The sequence below is a fragment of the Bombus affinis genome, chromosome 12 (genome assembly GCF_024516045.1).
Source record: "Bombus affinis isolate iyBomAffi1 chromosome 12, iyBomAffi1.2, whole genome shotgun sequence".
NCBI classification, from domain to species: Eukaryota; Metazoa; Arthropoda; class Insecta; order Hymenoptera; family Apidae; genus Bombus; species Bombus affinis.
In genome coordinates, this window is record NC_066355.1 from 4,672,682 (window position 1) to 4,692,132 (window position 19,451).

Sequence of the window (19,451 nt, forward strand, 5' to 3'; positions counted from 1 at the left end):
ATATAATATATGTATATGTATGTATAAGAAACATATTCTTGGTATTTTGAATATTCGTATTTATATTTATCTGTATTCATGTTTCCTTATCGAATTAGCATTGTTTTCAACAAAGGTTGTCAGTATCATTTTAGTGAATGTTATTGTTTTAAAGAATGTTTTAAAGAAATAGAAATTTTCTAACGCATTATAGGTTATACGCTGTGGCAAATAGTTTAATACATAATATTGCGAACTATTTATATAGGATATACGTTACATTATTTAGTATTACTATAGGAAAGATATATAAATGCATAAAAATACGGAACCATTAGTATAAAAATATGGAATGGAGCAAAATACTCGAACATAATAAATAAATACAATATAATACACATTGAAGATCGCACACACATTTTATGAACGACAATATGTCTTGCGAATATGATGTTAAGAAATGATGTTCAACAAAGTTACGGCATAAAGATACGAGCTGGTGAGTACAACAGAGGTTAGAGTTTTCGGTAAAAGGGATCATATTTTCTGGTAACGTGATTGTACGTGCCAGTAATAAACAAGATTGGCGAATGGTTGATACAGGGTTAGAGGTGGGGGGCCAATTTTAATATGTACGCCCCCGCAAGCGGTTGCACGTCGGATCTGAGGGGGCGTTCCTACGACCCTTTGTCAACCGACGACGCCGCTGCATCTTATCACGATCAAGGCTCGGGATCTCCCATTCTGCTCTTCCACCTCGTTCAGCCCTCGAGGCCATCCCGGTGCTGCCGCTTGTTCAAGCAAAGACGTTGCCTCGACGTCTCGGTGGCTATAACTTTTTACTTTTTGCACATTGATTTATGTTTCTTTATGCTATGCGACGATACGTTGTCGCGGGTACAGTGTGGATCTCTTAAAATTTAGCCCAAGCATCTGCATCTTGTATCGTGGTGATCTTAGATGCGAGATAAAACGACTGTGTTGGAGTGTTCTTGAATTAATTCTTACACAAATAACAAAATATAACATTGCAAACGTGCCATATATGCGATCTATAGGAACACTAAATAATTAAAGGCAATTTTCAATTTGTATGACTGATGGACGATGCTACTCGAGAAGTTTAATTTCCGACGAAATCTACGTCGGGAAACGATATGGCACCGAAAGTGAAGTACATCCGCCATTAATCTAATATTGCGGTTGCCGCCACCCTCGACTTTGCGTGCTGCACCCTTTCGCGCCGAAGCTTGCTCCCTTCGTACAAATACAAACACTAACACGTCATCATTGTGGACAAGCATCTATACGTGACCATCTATATATCAAGATATCTCGTGTATCTACGTGAACACGGAGGAAAAGGGAACCAATCGGTTCGGTTAACTGGTAACGATAATGCAAAATCAATGTCTGGTATGGTGTACGAGGTGTGACGAGTAAAGTGGATTGCCATCGCACCCCAATGGTTCACCGCAATCTAGAAGAACTTTCTATCAAATTGCAGTTGTTTCTATCGTCAGATACGAAGCTCAAGAAGAGTAGACGAGCAGAGGAGGAGATATCTACTTCATAGTTTTGAAGTCGTTGCATCGAACAATGGGTATGAATGCAAAAATATTGCATATGTATGCAATTCTTTTTTGTATGCGTGACCTAGTGTATCGCATGACCGTTAGCATGCCGTGGTATCGTCGTCGGTTAACCCGCAAAAAGCGGTATCACGCCTGCTTCTAACACTCTACGTCTGATCGGCCAGGTATCTTGCACGCAAGCCTTCGGCGATCGAAACCTTCTCGTGTATTGTTCGTCATGATGGACGTACTGTTTGCATATTATATGAAGTTGGTGGTCACAATTCTTTTCTCTCGCTTAAAAATGGCCACCATTAGGCTGACGATATTTCTGAAGTTTCTCGTTGTGTCAGTAACGATGCTATAATCGATTTATTTTATAAATTAATTGAAACGAGTGCATGAAATATAAGAGTAATGTAATAAGAAGAAACGTAAAATACATGGTTAACTATAATGTCCTATTAAGAGAATATTTTTTAAAAGAATATTACAAATTTACTTTGTATTGGAATTAAATATATAAAAATGCAAAGACATATAAAATCGATATGTTTCGGCTTGTTTAATTATTTAATGGGGCCTCAGATTCGTGTTAACAGGCAGTATATCACTGTCTTCTATATACGGTGTGCATTATCTGCTATCGAGTGTCTCGGATAATGTGCGTTCACTAGTGTGTGAAATGATTATATATACCGTGTATACGAAACTAAATTTACCAGAGAGACGTTGTTACGTAACAAACCATAAATCTCGCAGTCAGTGAGCGTACATAGCTGGAAAATCGTGGTACACTGACTTATTTCAGACGCTGATGCATTTCTATACACTTATATAGAAGATATTCACGCACGTTTATAAGCAAATAGCGTACGTAACACAGTCTCAGCGTCCAAGACTGATGCACCAACGTTATGTTCATCGATGATGTCCTGTCATATGAGTCATGGTGTTTATCTAAGATTACTACAATTTATCAAGGCTGCCACGGGCCCTAGACCATTACAAAGATTCGCAATAACTAACAATTTTATTTGGGCAAACCGGTAAACGGATCAGCCTGGCGTACGATATTCCTTCGCAACTTCTCTCTTTTTCTGTTGTTATCGAAGTGTGCATAGTTATGATCACTTTTGACCAACAAAATATAAGAAACTGTAATGCATGCAGATTGTAATTTATAAGATAAATACTGTGGAAAGTAGGGATAAGAAAACTTGCCGTGGAACGTGGCTCGTCCGACGGCAACCAACCACAGACGACCTGCTTTTTTCTCGAATATTAAATCGCGATACGAAATTACGATCACGCCGCGAAACACTGTTCAAGATGTGTATCTAGATATATATTGAAGTGATCGCGCGAACGGATCGCTGCTCCTGAACCAATTATCGTTGTACAAATATCCACAGAAGCAACTGATGCTTCGGGCATCGAAGATGCAAATAACGCGTCTGCTCAAGATCCAGAGTAGCGACAATATTTGATCGACAATATGCGTAACCATGCATTTAACAGGAACGGATCATTAATTGAAGATTCGTATTAATCGCGCATCGATAAGGTAAATAAATAATTTCGATGCTTGTAGCCGGCAACGATCCTCTTTATTCGCTCTTGAATCGTGTAAATCGTGGACTGTCTGTGAAAAAGTGACGGACCGAACGGAGCGATCATTACTAAACAATAAAAGAGCAATGTAGTAAGTAGAACAAAGCAAACGAAACGAGGAGGGTGGAACGGAAGAGCGGAGTCTCGAAGACGGCTGCTCGAACGCAACTTTGGCCCCCGGCAGGACCATGGTCGGCGAAACACGCGTTCAACAATAAGAAGCATCCAGTGAAGACGAGGAATGGTGGAAAACGAAGGAGAAAGTAACGCCAGAAAGAAAGAGCAAGACAACGTTCGGTTGTGTACGGTATAATTACAGAGGGCAGAGCAGTGGCTAGACCCACTGCAGCAACTTATCGTTGCCTAAGGCGCCAGCATACTCGAAATCGGCGGGACTCGATCCTGTTGCGACTTGGTCCTAATTCGTATTCGTGCCCCAGGTGTAGCAGATAGTATACGTCTCGAAAAACGGCGGAAGGACTGGCAGGAATCTCCTATGTTACGCCCTTCCTCCCTATCTGCGGTTTCCTTTTTATCTCCTTTTAGCAATGCAAATCTCGATGGTTATCAGTAATCCGTATGCTCTATGATTCTAACTAAATTTTAAGAAATAAGGTCATATAATGCTTTAAAGCCTATGAGAAATACAAGATGCGAGCATTTGTGATTTGACTGTAACGTCGATAATATTGGTATTATGATAATTACAAATGAAATATGTGGTTCTAGCTCCTTCTCTTACGTTTGCGAATATCAACTCGTTCTTGTTCGTCGTTTTCTTTATGTAAAGCGTAAGAGATCAGTGGTGGTTTTATTTTTATTCTTACCACAGGAGAGGAGTAGCGACCTCGAATCCTCTAATTTCCTTTAGCCGCAACCACCGATAATTAACGACTATAATCAGGGGGCCAGTTCACGTGACGCAACGAAACGTAACACGGCGCTTCGAGAACCCCCTACGGGTGAGGCGTGTGCATTAAGATGGATATACACCTACCCAATTGCATCCATGTACATATCGTGTATATGTAGAATATATCAACGTGGGCGACGCCGGAGAAAAATGTTCGGGCTTATCAGATGTCGCTAATTAGTTTATGACGAGCTAAGTAAGGAAAATATGCAACGGTGTTTAAACTATCTAAGTGTCATTCACCGGATCGGCTAACGGCTCATAGTAAATTACAGCCACATTAGAGTGTATTAAAGTTATTAACTAATTTCAGTGGAAAAGATTCCCAGTGTTAACGAAGATAAACAACGAAGTCTAATTAGAAATTTGGAACAGATCTATGTGAATGCTGCCGTTATTTTACCGCGCGCATGAAGAATCGCTTTTACAGCAGCGTGTTAGTGCAGTCTAAATATTTTGTTCTTATAATTACATGGTGCATGGTTGCGCCATAAATGGAAGACGACAACCTTGTACCAGCCTGCGTGAGAGACTCCGAAGCGCGATTACGTTTCGCGGTCTCGGCTTGCGTGCAGTTTCTTTTTTTCGTGCACTGAACACGGAAAGGAAAGAGTTCTCTGAATGCGACAGAATAATGCAGCCGTGCTATGCAATGCTAAGTACAGAAGATTCAAAGGAAACTTAATAGAACGGATTACCATTTAAATGGAAAGAACTGACATTTGTACCTTATTCGGAATTAAGACCGTTATCTTATCTTAGCTTGGACATATCTATTTCTATTTCATGTGCAAATATATATATATATCGTATCGTATCGGGAGTGCAATATATAAAAGATAGTGTTATCTAGAATGTCGAAGTCAATGTAAAATTCGATAGCGTTATTAGCCAAAATTGTTTTTACTTTTTGGAACGGAACGATCGAGCAAAGGACACATACATCTTGCTGGAATAGTACGCACCACGTGAGCAAAGATTATCCACTTTTGCGGTAATTTGTGGCTGCTGATGCGCATGCTGTATCGCGCAAGATGGCCGCCAACTCGCGATCGCTGATTGGCGATGGCGGAGCGGGTTATTTGACCGGCGGTTGGTGGTTCCAGCACTGCCTGGTGCGAGTAATTTTGATCGTGATTATACTAATTTCATAGTATGCCCCTTCTCGGTGGCTTAAGCATTGGGTGAGTTCACACGAGCAGCAGTACAGGGCAAGAGTTGCCGTGCTAGCGAAATCGAACATCATTTGTAAGATTCCTTTCGACGTGTGTCAAAGTGATTTTGTGTTTTCGAATCTACGCCAGGTTATGGATAACAGTTCGCAGAAAATTTCATGTTGGTAAGTGTATTGTACTTTTTCTGATAAACCGACAGCTTTTTTAGCCATAACGATTCAGCGTGCACGCGATAACGATGTCATGATGCATAAACCACGATTACTTTTACAGGCTTACATACGTACTGCGAATTGCTTCATTTGATACAACTGTATCGTACATTAAACGTTTGCATGTAATATTTCATATATGATATGTCGCACACGCTGGCTACGTTAAAAATACGATATACGTTTTTAAAATATGTTTCACAATATATTTTTTTAGGAGAGAAAAAGATACGCTGATCGTGTGAAGCCGCCTCAGCTATTGTTATTAGCGTCAGTTATATTGAACCATAATTGTTCCATGTTGTTAGTGCGGCGTATTCACGGGCAAAAGGCCCCCGTTTTACTTTCCTCTTTTCCCGCCCCTCTTCTTCCCTTTCTGTCTCTAACATTTTCTATCTTCGTCTCTTTCTCTGTTACTTCTTCTATCTGCCTTTTACGCTCTTGTTCGCTCATTGCCTCTCTCCTCCCTGTGGCCAGCGAGTGGAGCATCGCCGCCACGGCGGTGGGGGCTAAATTACCACAATTTTGTACTTTTTATACCGCGAGGGAAAAAAAGAGGATAATTTTTGGTGGAAACGCAACAATTTTATCGGCCGTTGTTATGTGAGATCAGTTGGTGTCTACTGCCGCTACGCGTTACACCTGCCTGTCTTGTGTGCTCCGCTCTGGACTATGGATCAGCGGGTTCTGTTCCCTTTGTCACCTTATTTCCATCTAAATCCACGTTGTTTTGGTTCCGAGACGAATAACTCAGTGTCCCCCTTTCGATCTATCAAGAGTCATTTATATCGCCGCCATTTTGCTGACCTTGACTAAGGTTTCCTCGAACTCCACGTTGCCAATACTTTCTATTTTTCATTTTTCATGTATAAAAGTGACAGTTAACGATGACAGTGCATATGTCAAAGTGTAGCTTCTAGTGTTTTCGAAAAATTGTGTATCTTTACTATCTTGACACTAATTTCTCATATAAGTGATACACCATGTATTAAAATGCATAGTGTGATTGTGAATGGCCGCCATTTTGGTGCACACAATTCTTTCCCCCGAGGAATTCTGAATAGTGATATGTAAGTGAACAGAAGTTCGTGTTGAAGTAGAAGATTCGTTGAAAACGATGATCTCATCAAGATATTGGATTTTCTTCTATTAGTACAATGATTTTCTTATAAGAAAAACGATAAAATACCGCAAGATATTTAAGTTATGAATCACGTCAGGGAAAAGTCGTATGGACAAATCTTTGATTCGATGTCTAAGTTTGATATAGTAACTTTTCTTGCGAAAAATGAAATTTGGATGGAAGCAATATTATTAATAAATATCTCAAAATAATTAATGGTATATATTAATTGATAGATGGTAAAATATTAACATACGCGATTTATATTCTAACCATTAACTACTGCGCAAAAAAATATTCTTCGTTTTGCTTTATCCTTCAGATAAATTCCTCTACTCCTCCAACATGCCGCTGGCCAGGCATCACTGTCACGGGAGATTTATACTCCTTGAAAACTACATGCTTGCACGTGCACACAATGCTGCTCACTTTGTGCATAAAACACTTGTTTCTTTATTTATCTAATTGTCGTTGGTCTTCTCAACGAAACATGTTTCGAACACATTTTGTACCCAGGACTGGCGGTTACTGTTATTTAAATAAACAGATTAATTTATCCAAATATTCCTTAACGAGGTTTCTTCAAAATTCTTTTCTGTCGTGTTATTTAGAAAGAATGTTCTTCAATCTACGATTGTAAACTTGCAGCTAGCATCGCAGAATAATGTTTTACCTGGTACAGAACTTGTAGATTCGCTAAGTGGAAACGGATTTTCTGTTTCTTGCGGTTCCTCGAGCGGATCGTGGAATTGTTAAAGCCGTCGGATCCTTATTGATGCCGACGATATCTATCGCTCCCGGGCTTGCTGGACCAACGTTGAAAAAGGGGAAGAAAGAGGCAATAAAACTGCAAGGGCGAAAAGGACGGAGGTAAATAACGGTGGAGAAGGCGTGGTTGGCGCGATGCGGCGCCCTCAAAGCACGATCGCCCCTCGAGGGTACATCTTTTAAGAGTTCGAGGTACGAGGACCGTCGAAACTGGGAGCCCTCGAGATAAGATCCTCCTAGTTATCGAACGGACTCCCGTTCACGATCGATGTACCAGAACCCATCCACGGTTTTTGATATACCCGCAGGCGAATCGATCCTTCCACCTTTTGATTTCATTGTGTCTCAGAAATGTGGCCTTCATCACCCACAAGGACGCTTCTTCCAAAAATCGTTTAGTGTGCGTCGGTAGCTTCTTCTTCGAACCTCCTTCAACATCGTCGCGTCGCATCGAAATATTCGCAATCCAACGCAGTTCTTGTACTTATCCGACGGCTAGAAGCTACCGTGAAGTTAGTTCTCTTTCATTTCTACAACGAATTTAACGTGGAAAGAATAGAAGGAAAGAACGAAGTAAATTATTCATCTAGTAAAGTCAGTAGGATATCTTGATGTTCCACTTCTAGGAAATCAGAAGGAACATTTGGTAATTCTTGAGGAAACATTCGTGCAAATGGGCACCTTTGAATTAGACCAGTAAGAGAGGCACTAATGACGATACGATGACCCCAAGCTGTGGAAACAAAGACCGAGATGTAAGAATGGTAGAACATACATCGTTTAAGACGTCGGTAATTACAGACTCTGTTCTATCTCGTGGGACAGCCGCGGCAGATGTGGATAATGATAGCCTAAATGTGCCGATGTGTCCCACTTCACGGAAGACGCATTCAGCTTTCTAGGATTTTGTCCTCCTCGATCAAAATTTCGATCGAATAATCGGTATAACCGCATCACGAATAGAATAATAAAAAGAACGATTCGCAACTCAAGAAATTCAGTTTATTAAATGCATCAAGCAATGCAGACAATTTTTAGAATTATGATACTAATTTGCTGGGTTGAATTCTTGGAATAAATTATTAACTTCATAAAATTTTTAATCTAGAAGCCTCATCTACATGCAGATTTATCAAACTGTTTCGTATCTCACGATGTTTCGTAGCTACTCCCAACCAATTTCTTTCCTTAAGGACATTGATCCGCCGTTCGACGTGAACGAGACACGCTCTGCGCTCTTTCAAGTCTTTAATTACTAAAGAATTTTACGAGCCGCAGCGTCCATCTCTGTCATATATTTGTCCAAGCCCACCGGAAGTTCCAGCTAATTGCTTATCTGCTAATTTGTAACTTTACCTATTAAGTAATATTATAGATCAGTCTTGCAATAGCTTCTGGTATGCTATATCCTCCACTCTTTGATAAATGCCGATGCAATGTCATTTTCTCCACATTTATATTCTATGTTGAAAATTGTTTAATTCCAAAGTTCAAATGGTTTCGTTTCTCTTTCCAATGTCTGACATTTCACGCTTTCTCTACTCTTGCGCCACGGATACTGGAATTGAAACGACTAATCAAATCTGCAAGTGGCGCAAGTTTAAAATTTTTCCTCGCTAATAGATTACATTGTAGACGTGTCGATGGTAGTTCTGTGTGAGAATAGAGGAGGTTTAATGTTTACCCTCGTCTTGTTCGCGGATTGGATAATTGTATCAAACTTGATCTGATGGGAACAACGTAATTCGAGGTTGTTGAGTATAATCTTGGCACCATACACTAATCATGACAAAACAATAGATACTATGCTTCGGTGTAATAATTATGTTATCGATTCGACAATTGCGCACGCGGGAACTTTTTATTCCTCGGCACACTTTATTCAATCGTGAAACATTCTACTTCAACACGGTAGTACAAATCTTTCACGCCTGGCGATATGTCCAAAGTAATCATAAGTACCAGGAACTAAATTCAAATTCTTCGTAAAATCTAATTCAGAGATACAACTATAATATAACAATTCAATCCTCCCTTCTTTCCAAAACAGTCCTTCGATGCGGAAGATTTACCGCGTCATAGATTATTCCTATGGACCATTTCTCCAAGCAACTATCGTATCTAGATACCAAGCTGTAAAACTTAACACGTTAGAACGAAGAAGGATGCTCGAGGCAGTTAGGTCAACGCGATGCTCGAACCGTGAGTGTCTCAGAGGTCCATTTTCGAGGTCACAGCCGGCTGTCTTTTTCGCGGTGGATCATGGATGGAGAGCGGATCGCATAAGCCAGCTACACGAGCCAGGACCGCGTAATAACACGGCAGCACGAAACAAACCGACGAATTAGGTACTATCGGGTTCTGCGAAAGCGGTCGACAGACGGACGTAGCAGAACGGACGGATGGACAGACAGCTAGCGCAAGGGCCCAGCGTGGCGAAGAACGAGGAACTGTTGAGGGGGGCATTCGGGGATGGGGAAAGAAGGGAAGTCTCGAAAGGGCCTGGCCTCGTGCAATTACGGGGCCCCGGCAACCCCGACATTATCCCCAATTATCCGTGTGCGTTTTGAGGTTAGGTTTTCGGGGCCCCTCCGGGCCAAGAGGCGCGCGAGAGCCACCGCGAGGCATCGCGACCCAAACGTCCACGTAAACCCCTAAAGAAACAGGAGACAAAGAGTAGTAGGGGCGAACTCGATGGAATGAGACTTTCGGTGTATATATACGAACCGATCTATTATATGGCGTCTGGCGTCAGACACAAATCGATCCGGCACGTTTCGGTTTTCTGGGTTGTATGCTTTCTCGCGAACTGCACGACCGCAAGGCATGCGACCAATTCGCCGTGAAGGGTTGATGCATGGTTATTTCCGTGACCGCAGATCGGATACCACCGATGCAATCACGATGGAAGGAAGTTGAGTGGTAATGAGAGTCAAGAGAAAACCGTTAGAGACGAATTTTCATCATAGAAAGGCCGAATTCGTTCTTTTGAACGTAAAATGAATACTCCTTCCGTGTATTAAATACTTGTAATTACGATCGTAGGTGTTAGATTAAGTGAACAGTGTTCAGTGAACTTTCGCGATTAGAGTGTAAGACACGCCGTCTCGGTCTTGTGTGTAATTAGAAATACCCTTCGCGGTACGTGATACCTAGCATTAACCGTTCCATCGAAGCGAAAGCGAAACCAAATAATATATTCATAACTGCCCAACCGAAACGGTCTAACCACGGTATAGTTTACCCTAGACTGACAAGAACACCTTGGTTTCGTTCGAAGGGCGTAGTTCTTCGCGGTATCTGCTAACCTTTCACTGATCGTTGTTACGATCTAAAGCACTTGGATAGTAGAAAGGGCGAGGGACGATAGAACGATGAAAATAGGGCAGTTTCGAGGACTCGGGCGGACCTCGTGTCGGTTGGCGTGCTGGAAAAGATTTACAGTCTCCGCACCGGAAAGGGTACCGAGAGGGCGGTTGGTGGAAGAATGGTTTCCGGCGATAGCTTCTAGCTTTAGAAACTACACCTACACCCAGGTCGATACGCGTGCCAGCTTGAAATAGCAGTGATAACTAACTGACGCAAATTTTAGTTCAAATTTGAACACTGTACAGATATTTTATCAATTTAGATCAGAAAATAGAGACAAAGATCTTCGAAACTTTATAAATAGATAATTCGTAGAATTTACCTTTTTGTCATAAAGAATAGATGGTAGTTTTCTTTGATTTCAGTTTTCTCCCTTTTTGTCCTTTGAATCACGTATTAGGTACCATTGGTACGTTTCTCGCATATGCATAATAATTCGTCATTGCATTCTGAAGTTACACCTTTCGAATACAATTTTCATAATGATATGCGAAATGTCTGTGGTATTCACAGTCTGTTGCGTGGCTCCACCTGGCGTACAGAATGAAATAAGGTACCAGCTGACCAATCCACCTAATATTATATGCTTTCCACCTCATATTCTTTCTTCTCAAAGTGAATATTTTCTTTCAGAAGCGTTGAATTACGTACTTTTACCGCAATTGCACTTGACTTTGATATCTCACGTTCGTGTCTTCCCCCCATCGCCCCATGTCTTCTGCTTCTTGTTAAAAACAAAAGAATCGTTCTACCATGTTACTTACTAAAAGACAAATTTCTCTTAGCAAGAAAATCACTACTTGCTCTTCCTTAGTTTCTATACTCAGGCTGAGACCTGGTCTACGTTAGAAAATCATCACCATAGACAGCTTACATTTATGAATGAGGCAACGACATGCAAATTTTTCCATTACGCTTTAAAGCGGAACTTCATGCTTCTAATTGAGGAAAGTACCGAGTTAGTTTGAACGTGGTTGATTTCTCACGCAAATTTCCGCATGTAGAAGGAGTCGCGAGGCCGCGTGCGTTTCTATGCAATGAATCTCGACTGGTTTCCCGAGCGCGTAAGGTCTCGAAATATCACGTTGGCCGGCTCTATAGTTCGGTGCCTATCAATCACTTGGCGCATGGTCCGGCAATAAGACTTCTCGAAGGAGGGAGCTATTATCCTGCCAGACTCTGGTGATGCACGACCTCCAAGCCGACGCTGGACCTTAAGCTGCCGTTGAACGATCGTCCGCCGCACGAAAATTCCGCGACCGCATACAAACCAGCAGAAATAAAATGGTGATCAGCCGAAGAAAATTCGTTCCTGTCACCCAGAAGCTCGCTCTATGTGCGAAGATTTACTTTCAGCGATTTAAAAATGTCCTCGTTGATTTATTTTATTAAGTTGTGCCGTTTAACACGGCAGGAAAATAGAAAGCAAACGATCGAACACGGTCGCCGAAATGTAAAATATCAAAGAAGTACAAAGGCACGAGTATGAAAACGTAATAGCGTGTGTAAATCATGGATCGATGAAAAAGTAGCATAGCCTCGACGAGGGGAAGAGAGAATTATGACGCCAGGAAGCTGTACGTCCGTGTTTTATCTCGGACAGAATGGTATAATGAAAAATCGGGCAGTACACGTAAGTTAAGGCCTACTCGAGAAAGAAAGATCGAGCTCGTTCGCCTCTTGAATATTCATTAATCGTGGCTTGGCTATAAGTATACTGACAGGGTTGAAGGATCGAGCAGGAAGAGAGATTTTCTATTAGGGAATGATTGTATGGAATAGCAATCGTTAAGGTGGACATGATTCTTCGTGTTTTGTATCATAAAGAACTATAAAAAAGAGAATTTGACGCTTCTTTGATAAAATATAATACCGCGTGAACATAATGAAGGATATCCTGTGTTTCCTTTGTGAAATCTCTTAGAAATTCACGCCGTGTCTTCTCCAATGAGACTAATGAAATTATCGCAAGTGTTAGAGGAGATTAACCCCGGAACGAAGTTAGATCGCGTGATTCGTGAATTCCCTGCGGTTGAGCTGAGACTTCGTTCCTTTCTCATTCGTGACAACAGAGCTGCTGCGATGCACGTGTACTCCGTGATACAGAAAAATTATCCAGGCAACGTCTGTTCGCGTTATGCGCTAAAGTATCCCCACGTAATACGCACGCTACTGTCTACATACATTCAACTTTTCCTCCCTTGTGGGTTCGTACACGTCTAGGTAACACGCGATCTCAAAGGATGAGAACAGATACTACTTTTACGATTTCAAGTTGAGATTTCATTGAAAACTTACTTTGTAGAAGTACATAAACATATGGAGAACGATATTTATCGAAGAATTATTCAGTATCTAATAGAATGCGGAAAAATAGGTGACACAAAATCTTCGTACGCGGTACAGGCTGTGCGTACTTTGAACGTGTTACGGCGGATTTGAGATGGGTGTAATCGCTTACGAAATGACATGCAAATGCAATGGGCATCCAAGGCGAGTCTGGTTTTTCAGGGCGTTACCCTCGGAAATTCTGGTCGGTTGGTTGGTCGATGGTGAACGTTGAGGGCGGCGCATCTGTCGGCGGAAGATTTATATCCCGAGGCCGAAGTTCCTCCACGGAGTTACCCGTTGCGATGTTACCTGACATTAGGCACGCCAACACGAAATACTTTCGGGTATCGTTCAGCCCCTTTACTATATCAATAATTGAAGTACTAAATTATTAACTAATTGGAACCACTTCGTAGACAAATTAAGCGTGAAACGCTTGTCCATATATAATTACCGTAACGGTTATTCACCTTTTTTGTTATAAAATTAAAATTTAGATCCTTTTCATGTTACCAAATATTTTTTAGAAATGTATCTTTAATTGTGTCTGTATTCACACTTGTCTGTATATCATATTTATATACTTTTATCGATGAAGGACGAAGTAAGGAGTTATAAGTGATGATACTAACGACGCACGAAGGGATGAAATTCATCTATGAAGACTCGATAGAATAACATCGCTGATGATCAACCACTTTTATGACCATGACGCCGAGGTTACCGAGTCCAGGCTCAAAATGGAGGACCTCTCCGACACGGCGAGAAAACGATGCGCTGCGGCGCGATTATACTCGGCTGCGAGGGCCGTCCGGTCTATCAAAACCCGCTCGGCTATACATCAATGCCATCTATACGTATAATTTCGATGTCGACTGCCACTCGTTTTATTTTCCGCGTGCAAAAGCGAAGGCGTACGCAGTATGATTTGAGGTTAGGTTGACCGGCATTGATGATGCGCGTACTTTTAGCGATTCCATTCGATTGTATCTCGTTTGTCGGTTTCGACGGCGCAACATTTAGGTTTACGAAAATCTTGCTGCTAGCGAGTCTCGATGGAAAATACACGTTTCGAAAGGTTGAATATAATCTTTATCCTTTGTGTACTTAACCAACCAACGATGATGCGCTTACTTACCTAGCACAAAGTCATCGTGCGTATGATGAAAATGCGCAACGCGTATCAAATCGGCGTATCTTTCTCTCGTTAGGCGGCGGCCAATATTGGTACACGATAAATCGTTAGTTAACGTAGCGAGACGCTAAAGAAGATGCACGGTAATATTGGCAGTTAAATGACACGGTATTATCCGAAGGTAATAAATGTCACAATGCAGTGTAATGACTCTGTAATTTTGGTCACTTAACCGACGTTATACCATCAGTTATAGACATGCGAGCGCCACGTTGTCGATCTTCATTTACTCGTGTGGTAACAGGTTGGCCAGATAACGCTCGATATTTATTGCATTTTCCACTTAGATACGAGGTGTTGCCTGATGTATCTTACTCGTCGTCGGACATTTTCGTAATCCATCATGCGCAACAGAATACGCGGACGCGTTTCACGAGTACATTCGTGGTCGGGCAGGGGGGCAGGGGCCACGGAATCGCTCTTTTATTGCATGCCTTCGTATTTCTTTCTCAGCCTGCTTTCTCAAGCTGACACTTAGGAATTAACAGATCGCTCGGTGGCAATTAAACCCCCCAAAGTCTAACTCTCTACTCGCTGGTTCCCATGGTTGCACTATGCGCCTGGGCTCTTTGGACGGCGAAAAAAAGACCGCGCCGAAATGAAGGAAACATGGGGATTCGAAGAGGTTAAGGAGGGAAGGGAGGGTTGGGAGAGGAGGAAGACAGACATCATCGACAACCCTGGCGAACGGGGTACGTGAAGTTCCTCTGGTTGCGCCGGGGTCGTGAGAGCAGCGAGAAAAAAGGCCCAAGAGAAAAGAAAAAGCAGGCCAGAAAAGATACTGCTCCGTTGTGGAGGGCAATATTTACGAGAAGGGTTGGGTTCTGCGAGTTCCAACCATGGGACGTAATTGCACCGGCAGACTACTCTGATTTATTGGGTTATTACAGATCCTGCGTAAGAAAAGTTCGACCCGCGTGGTGTATGGATTTCTTCAACCGTTTCGCTATCTTTGTGGTTATTCAAGATGGCGTGGGAGTATGGAACAAGAAAAACAGATTATTTTATATAGTATCGTATGAGATAATTTTCATCTTTCTCAAGTTATAGTTAGAATACAAAAATAAAAATTTTATGTTGTATGAAAAATGCTAAGAGTTAGCGTTAGGCTGGTTTTAGTCCGTTATCATTGATCGCGTGCTTGTTTTCAAACGCTGATTGTTCCGGGTTGTTGACGAGAAATGACGGTCGATATTTTCCGTAATACGTTTATACAATGCGATTTTGCGTTTGAACGACAGACTGCGGTTGGTAAAGTTCTGTTCCAGGACTGTAGAACCCTAGCGATTGAAAAGCACACGGAAGAAATATAATAAGGTCCATATATTTTAGTTTCTAACATTACGTTACGTGGTAGTTAAACAAATGTTTTGATATGAAATAATTATAAGAGGGAAGACTTGATAAATTCGAAGATATGTCTTCTAGAAATAAATAATCAATTCACGTTGTTTCATAAAAAACGAGTAATCTTACTTTGGTTATGTGAGTAATTCAATTTTAGTATGCACGAGCAATACTATTAATATTTTCGAAATGTTTAAGAAAGTAACAAAAATACATATTCAGCCCCAAAATCAAATGAAAAATTAACGATATATTGAATTTTGTAATTGCTTTTCCATAAAACACAGGAAATGTATCTTGTCATGTGTTTCATCCACAGCGAATTAATTTCATTATTCTTAAAAGGCGACGATTCTTCTTATCGTAATGCGATACACCTATGATAGCATTTTGTCTAAAACTTTGATTGTTTCGAAAAAGCCAGTTAGTGCGGATTAGAAGATAAGTTGATAATATAAAAAAATAACATCAGGCTTTCAGAAATCTATTTCACAAATCTTTCAGAAAGTCCGAAGCCCTAAAATTTCATTCAAGTCCATTCTAGATCGAATTGCTTTTTTGTTTTGACGTTAGGCGATAAATCTCGAAACTAGTGGGCCTTGGGGTACCAAAAAAAATATGAAAAAAAATGAAATGAAAAAAAATCAGGATGCGAAAACGAGAGATGCATTTTACCAATAGATTTACGAGCCTATCCATCCTCGTAGCACGCACTTGCTGCACATATTCTCGAGAAAAGCTCGCCCCTGTATGTGTGCATTATACGTATATAAATATATCTAGGATTCCAGAAGAACGGTTCATTATTATAAGCCAGGAGGCGTAATTGTTTCCAAGGAACCGTCATGGCGAAGACCTTGCCTGGGAACGTCGAAGTGTTGGCAACCTTCTACAGGACGTTCCATCGATAGCACCGCTAGTCACGACCATTCTACGTCTACCGATTCTAATACTCCTTTCGATGCGGTGGTACCGCGAACTTTCAGATTTCCACCGACGGGTCTGTCGGCGTGCTATGGTATACAAAGATGGTGTATGAATAAACTTGCGGATACGTGTACCGTAGCGAGCGTGTGTCGGTGTAGATCGAGATTAGATAAATTACAATTCGCCGTTGGCTTGATAGTCTGCGGTAAAATATAGAATTGAAAATTAGAAGTAACATTTTTTCCTTTTCGTGCGCGCATGAAAATAGCGTGCACGCGCGCCTACGGTCACTCAGTTTCATAAGATCACCGTTAGAACTTGCCTGATATTGTTCCTTCTGTTTCAGGTGTTCGTCATTCGTGAGCTCATGACGCGTTCTTGATGGCGTTCTTCAGGATCTGACGACGAACCAAGAGGAAATGATAGCCGTATTGATTCGATGTTTTTGAATTTATCTAATAATAAACGTGTATATCTCTACCTTTTTCTCGTACCTACGATGTTTATCATTATCGACTGGAAGATTTTTCCGAGGTTGTCTTTTCCGGTTCTTCTAGTTTACATATTCGAAAAACGGAAAAGGCACAGAAAATGTGATGAATACTGGACAAAAAATTTGGCCGCGAACGCTGAATAACGGCAATCTAGTCTAATCTTGGCACGCCCATTACACACTGCACCGCGAACCTATTACATCATGATCGCACTAGATAGGGAGTCTATCTATAACGAACCCTGATTCTGTGCCTACCTGTGATACGTATAAGGTACAATTAAAATTCGAAAAAATTCCTGGAAACCAGTTTCAGCCTGGTTGAAATATTTCGCTACGGGGTGGCCACCCAGCAATGTCGATTCAGGATGATCACATTTAATTACCGATTTCTAGTTATTCATCCAAATTTTCTATTCGTCGGCGATCGATGATTTATTTGGTTTCCCAACCGATCGAATTAATCGATCGTGTGCGAATAGCGCGTAAGATATATGAGAGATACGTACTCACCATATGATCACGACAATTGTCAGGCTCGTGATAATAAAGTAAACAAATTAGCTGATACAGGCTGATATCCACGGAAGCGAGTACATATATGTATAAATTATTATTCACGCAGTTCAATTTTGCGATCAACATGAACTAGCCATATTCTAAGGTGGATGTTTACGATTTAACTTGCTGAACGTCAATTTGTGCCTAGAAGGGTGAATTTTATTTTGTAAGTACCACGCGTTTTACAATGTATATAGGTGTATGGCGTGAAACAATATGATCGCACGCGAGTGCTGAGTGCTCGTGACTGATGTCTTCATGTACCGACTCCATTGTTGCGTCCATAGTCATTGTAATTTTCGCTTCACGCCAGAAAAATCAATAATCGATAGCTTGGTAATAACGCCGTCGTGTTTCCCGGAATGGAATATTACTCGTTCGGCTGCATTCGCAGTCGGAGAATATATTTTCCCATTTTCACATCGTAAACAGGTCTCGTTGGCAAATCGTCGGTTGAGACCACATATATAGTGGCTTGATTCCATATTGCTTCTTGGAAACCAATTTTCTCCCACGAACGCAACGTGTTACATTACACGTGGAAATAATTTATCGATTACTTTCGTATTTTACACTGTCGCGAATTTGAGGAACGACGGCCATACCGAACCGCGAGACACGGGGGGCATGGCCACCATTTTGAAAGATGGTGCATCCTGCAAGCCGTGCAACCTACACCCACGCAAAGGTAAGGCCGTTGAGAAAACTCAGACTACTACAACCACCCACGTTTGATTCCCATTGGCCGAGCCGTCCTCACCCATAAGATACCACACCACCCACGGCCTACGGACCCCGTGCAGGTCACTGCCAGTTCTCTACAGGGTGTCCCTAATATACAAACTTCAAATACTCTTGAGACTGGCCCATTAAACGCGACCAAATGATTGCGGAAATGCATCATACCCGAAGAAAGTTATCGAGAAAGTCTACATCAGAAAATGCGATCAAAAATATCCGTGAGAAAACAAAACTTAAACTTCAAGGAGTTTGGCAAATTTGACGAGTACAGATTGAATTCGGTTGAATCAGTTGCCGATATGAAAATTCTAGTTGGCGAAATTTTTTTCAATACACGTGCTAGACGCACACTTAGCGAGAAGGAATAGGAAGAGAAGATCGAGGAGCCCTCGACACGACTTTGCCGGCGCTCGGATTACAGTGGGTTAGACCAGCGCTAGATTATCTCAGTGACGGTAAGTATAGGTTAGATCGGCAACTCTAGCCCATCTTGCGGCCATACCAGGAGCATTGCTTCCCCGAACACGTAAGTCCCGCACTCTCGGGGCACGTCGAGCCACGCGATAATTCATGGAACTTTATGCGCACCTCGTGTAATGCCAGTTCCTGTTTTTTTTGGCCGTCATGACGCGGCATAGTGAGCCACGGTGCTGCACGAGCCTTAAAGAATCGCATGGGTGGTACTTTTCAAGGTGAACTGCCGTTGAAAATCCGTGAGCATAAAAGACGACTGGCCGAGTAAGTCGCTTCACGAAGCTACCATAATATAATGGAATAAATACAAGAAAATGAACGAACGAAGTTCTTCATTTTATATATATTTTTATATGTTGTTTACATATGAGATCGTATTATCTACGTTTTTATTTTAATTACCCGCGTTAATGACTGTGGTTAATTTAGTATGAATATCAGGGTGAAATATCATCCGGTCTATACATTTTATATCGTAGCTGTTAGAGCGCTATGAAATTGCATCACCTTTGATCGAGAGATTAAACGATTTTACTAGTTGCCAGATAAAATCGGCCAAGCTACTTTATATATACATTGTTACAGCATGATTTTGTATGTTTTAAGATTGTCAGTCGCTCGCGGAGAGATGGAATCTGTAGCGGCGCCTCGCATT

At 41.5% G+C, this 19,451-nt stretch overlaps 2 long non-coding RNA genes across 3 annotated transcripts in view; both read left to right on the forward strand.

The window, feature by feature from the left end:
* The window catches only part of LOC126922503 (uncharacterized), a 77,496-nt gene that overhangs the window by 417 nt on the left and 57,628 nt on the right, over positions 1 to 19,451 (forward strand). The gene's annotated exons all lie outside the window — the stretch shown is intronic.
* Positions 72 to 17,020, forward strand: LOC126922504 (uncharacterized). Its single transcript, XR_007712817.1, has 2 exons — positions 72 to 5,419; positions 16,874 to 17,020. It is a non-coding gene; the product is annotated as an uncharacterized LOC126922504 (long non-coding RNA).